This window comes from Passer montanus, unplaced genomic scaffold (genome assembly GCF_014805655.1).
Source record: "Passer montanus isolate IOZ18808 unplaced genomic scaffold, ASM1480565v1 scaffold1236, whole genome shotgun sequence".
Lineage (NCBI taxonomy): Eukaryota > Metazoa > Chordata > Aves > Passeriformes > Passeridae > Passer > Passer montanus.
In genome coordinates this window covers 1-4,432 of record NW_024359123.1, presented here as the reverse complement: position 1 = coordinate 4,432, position 4,432 = coordinate 1, and the positions used below count along the sequence as shown (strand labels likewise).

At 48.3% G+C, this 4,432-nt stretch overlaps 1 long non-coding RNA gene across 3 annotated transcripts; it reads right to left on the bottom strand.

The window, feature by feature from the left end:
- Nucleotides 1-241: 241 nt before the first annotated feature.
- On the bottom strand, nt 242-4,271 carry LOC120497206. Of its 3 annotated transcripts, none has more exons than XR_005626449.1 (4): nt 4,116-4,271; nt 2,826-2,892; nt 1,373-1,449; nt 242-363 (listed from the first exon to the last, which is right to left on the bottom strand). It is a non-coding gene; the product is annotated as an uncharacterized LOC120497206 (long non-coding RNA). The 3 variants fall into 3 exon arrangements; XR_005626450.1 differs by lacking the exon at nt 4,116-4,271 and adding an exon at nt 3,971-4,012; XR_005626451.1 differs by lacking the exon at nt 4,116-4,271 and adding an exon at nt 3,693-3,713.
- Between the last annotated feature and the right edge of the window lie 161 nt (nt 4,272-4,432).

Here is a 4,432-nt window from a genome sequence, read left to right as displayed (position 1 = left end):
ATGGGATCAGATCCCCCAAAATGACCCCAGATCCCCCCAAAATGGGTTCAGAGACCCCAAAATGGGCTCAGACCACCCAAAATGGGATCAGACCACCCAAAATGGGTTCAGAGACCCCAAAATGCGTTCAGAACTCCCAAAATGGGATCAGAACTTCCAAAATGGGCTCAGAACTCCCAAAATGAGCTCAGAGCCCCCAAAATGAGCTCAGACCCCCCCCAAACGGGCACAGAGACCCCAGAATTGGATCGGGGGTCAGGGGGGGTCCCAGATTTCGGGGTCCCCCCCCAGGACCCCCGGACTCACGTCACCTCCCGGAAGGATCTTTTCTCCACGTATTTCACCCGGTAACGCCGCTTGAACCTGGGGAAAAAACCCAAAATTGGGTCAGAAACGCAAAAATTTGGGGCTTTTCCATAAATTTGGGGTTTTTGGGAAAATCTGGGGGGTTTTTCCTGTGAAAATTTGGGGGTTTTCCTGTGAATTTTGGGGTTTTTCCTGTGGATTTGGGGGGTTTTCCCCTCAATTTTGGAGTTTTTCCCACTGAATTTTGGTTTTGTCCTCGGAATTTTAGTTTTTTGCCCTGAATTTTGGGGTTTTTTCCCCCTGAGTTTTGGGGTTTTTTTCCCCCTAAATTTTGTTTGGTTTTTTTTTTCCCCCCCCCAAATTTTGGGTTTTTTTCCCCCAAATTTTGGGGGGTTTTTTCCCCCTAAATTTTGGTTTTCTTCCCCTGAATTTTGTTTTTTTTCCCTCTAAATTTCGTTGGTTTTTTTTTTTTCCCTGATCTTTGTTTTTTTTCCCTGGAATTTCGATGTTTTTCCCCCTGAATTTTGGGGTTTTTTTCCCTGAATTTTGTGGTTTTTTCCCCTGAATTTCAGGTTTTTTCCCCCTAAATTTTGGTTTTCTTCCCCTGAATTTCATTTTTTTTCCCCCAAATTTTGGTTTTTTTCCCTCTAAATTTCAGGGTTTTTCCCCTGAATTTTATTTTTTTCCCTGAATTTTGGGTTTTTTCCCTGGAATTTTGATGTTTTCCCCCCAAATTTTGTTGTTTTCCTCTGAATTTTGATGTTTTTCCCTCTGAATTTCGGGGGTTTTTTGCCCTGAATTTTGAGGCTTTTCCCCCTGAATTTTGGGTTTTTTTCCCCTGAATTTTGTTTTTTTTTCCCCTGAATTTTAATTTTTCCTTCGGAATTTCGTTTTTTTCCTCCTAAATTTTGATTTTTCCCTCTGAATTTTGGTGTATTTTTCCCTGAATTTTGGTGGTTTTTTTCCCCTAAATTTATTTTTTTTTCCCCTGAATTTTTTTTCCCCCCAAATTTAATTTTTCCCCCCAAAATTCTGTTTTTTTCCCCCTGAATTTTGAGTGACTCACTTGGCCCTGAGGCGCGGCTCGATCATGTTCCTCCTCTGGAGGCTCTTGAAGCGATCCCTGAGCACGTTCCCCTCGGGCTGGGACACCAAAACCAATTCCAAAATCCCGTTTTTAGCCATTCCTGAGCCTTTTTTTTGCTTTTTTCCCCCAAACCGGGGGTCTCAGCAGCCTCAGCCCCCCCGGGGTCTCGTCCCCGTGACCAAACCCCGGGACCCCCAAAGCTTCACATCCCCAGGTCGGGGATTCTCACAGCGCAAGGATGGCTCTCATCAGGGGCTGCTGGACACCAAAACCGGGCAAATTCACCCCAAAATGGGGAGGTAGGAAAAAAAACTGAGATTTTCCCCAAAAACGTGGAGATTTTCCCCAAAAAATGGGGATTTTCCCCCCAAAAATGGGCATTTTTCCCCAAAAAATGGATAATTTCTCCCCTCAAAACCAGAGATTTACACACAAAAATAGGGATTTTCACCCCAAAATAGGGATTTTAAAAAAAAATTGAGATTTTTTTTCCCCCAAATGAGGATTTCTCCCCAAAAAAATGGGAGTTTTTCCCCAAAAAATGGAGATTTTTTCCCCCAAAACAAGAGATTTATCTCCAAAATGGGCATTTTTACCCCAAAATGGGGATTTAAAAAAATAATGGAAGATTTTTCCCCACAAAAATGGGGATTTTTTTTAAAAAAAGGGGATTTTTCCCCCAAAAGGGGGATTTTTCCAATGAAAATGGGGATTTTTTCCACCCAAAATGGGGATATTTCCCCAAAAAATGTAGATTTTTTCCTCCCAAAACAAGAGATTTACCTCCAAAAATGGGAATTTTCACCCTAAAAAGGGGATTTTTTTAAAATTGAATTTTTCCAAAAAAAGGGGGATTTTTCCACCCAAAATGGGGATTTTTTCCCCCAAAAATGGAGAATTTTTCCTCTCAAAACCAAAGATTTATCTTTAAAAATGGGGATTTTCATGCTAAAATGGGGATTTTTTAGAAAAAATTGAGTTTTCCCCCACAAAATAGGGATTTTTTCCAATGAAAATGGGGATTTTTCCCAAAAAAATGGGGTTTTTTTCCCAAAAATGGATAATTTTCCCCCTCACAACCAGAGATTTACGCCCAAAAATAGGAATTTCCACCCCAAAATGGGGATTTAAAAAAAAGTAATTTAGACTTTCCCCCCAAAAATGGGGATGCTTCCCAAAAAAATGGGGATTTCCCCCAAAAAAAAGAAGATTTTCCCCCGAGAAATGAGGATTTTTCCCCAGAATTGAGGATTTCCCCCAAAAAATGGGAATTTTCCCCTCAAAAATGGGGATTTTCCCCTCAAAAATGGGGATTTCCCCCCAAAAATGGGGATTCTCCCCACAAAAATGAGGATTTTTTCCCCCAAAAGGGGATTTTACCCAAAAAAAGAGGATTTTTTCCCAAAAATGGGGATTTTTCCCCCAAACCCACCCGGAGGCTCCTCAGGGACTCGGGCAGTTCCTCGCTCAGCTGCACCTCGGGGTCGGGATCCTCGTAGCTGCAAAGCACCAAAATTGGCATTTTTGGCCTCAAAATGCCCATTTCCAACCCCAAATCCCACCCAAATCCCATTCCCCCCTCAAACCCCATTTCCACCCCCAAATCCCCTTTTTTCCCACCCCAAACCCCATTTCCCTCCCCAAATCTCAATTTCCCACCCTAATCCCCGATTTCCCATCCCAAATCCCCCATTTCCCACCTTAATTCCAGGGCCAGCCGGGCACGGGCGCGGGCACCGGCCTGGGCACAGACCCCATAAACCATCAGGGATCCCATAAATGAACCCCTGACCCCACAGAGCCAACCCTGATCCCACAAACCCAGCCCTGACCCCACAGACCCAGCCCTGATCCCACAGACCCAGCCCTGACCCCACAGTCCCAGCCCTGACCCCACAGAGCCAGCCCTAACCCCACAAACCCAGCCCTGATCCTGCAGATCCATCAGGGATCCCACAAACCCAGCCCTGATCCCACAGTCCCAGCCCTGACCCCACAGATCCCTCCCTTGTCCCGCTCCCCTCAAGTCCCAATCCTGACCCCAACCGTGATCGCGCTCCTGACCCGAATCCCAATCCCAATCGTGATCCCAATCCCAACCCCACTTCCCTCAATCCTGACCCCAATCCCAACCTCAATCCCCTCAATCCTGACCCCAATCCCGAGCCCACTCCTCTTAAATCCCAACCCCAATCCCGACCCCACTCCCCTCAATCCTGACCCTATCCCAATCCCAATCCCAATCCCACTCCCACTCCCCTCAACCCCAATCCCAAATCCCAACCCCAATCCCCCTCACCTTCTCCCTCAGCTCCTTCTCCCTGTGCCACTGTTTCTCGGTTTTCCTCTGGAGCTGTTCCCGGTGCCCCCAATCCCAATCCCGACCCCAATCCCGGCCCCAATCCCAGTCCCAGTCCCAACCCCAATCCCAATCCCAACCCCAATCCCACTCTCACCTTCTCCCTCAGCTCCTTCTCGCGGCGCCGCTGTTTCTTGGTTTTCCGCTGGGGCTGTTCCCGGTGCCCCCAATCCCAATCCCAGTCCCAACCTCAATCCCAACCCCAATCCCACTCTCACCCTCTCCCTCAGCTCCTTCTCGCGGCGCCGCTGTTTCTCGGTTTTCCGCTGGGGCTGCTCCCGGTGCCCCCAACCCCAATCCCAATCCCAATCCCAATCCTGACCCCAATCCCAATCCCAATCCCAACCCCAATCCCACTCTCACCTTCTCCCTCAGCTCCTTCTCGCGGCGCCGCTGTTTCTCGGTTTTCCTCTGGGGCTGCTCCCGGTGCCGGGGCGGATCCCGCTCCTCGTCCTCCTTCTCCTGCCCTTCCTCCTCCTCCTCCTCCAGCAGCCCCTGCAGCTGCTCGCGCAGCACGGCCTCCTGGGGACCCCAAAGTCGGGGAGTCAGACCCCAAATCCTGGCGGTCAGACCCCAAATTCGGGGGCAGACCCCAAATTCTGGGGCTCAGACCCCAAATTCCAGAGCTCTGACCCCAAATTCTGGGGATTGGACCCCAAATTCCAGGGCTCAGACCCCAA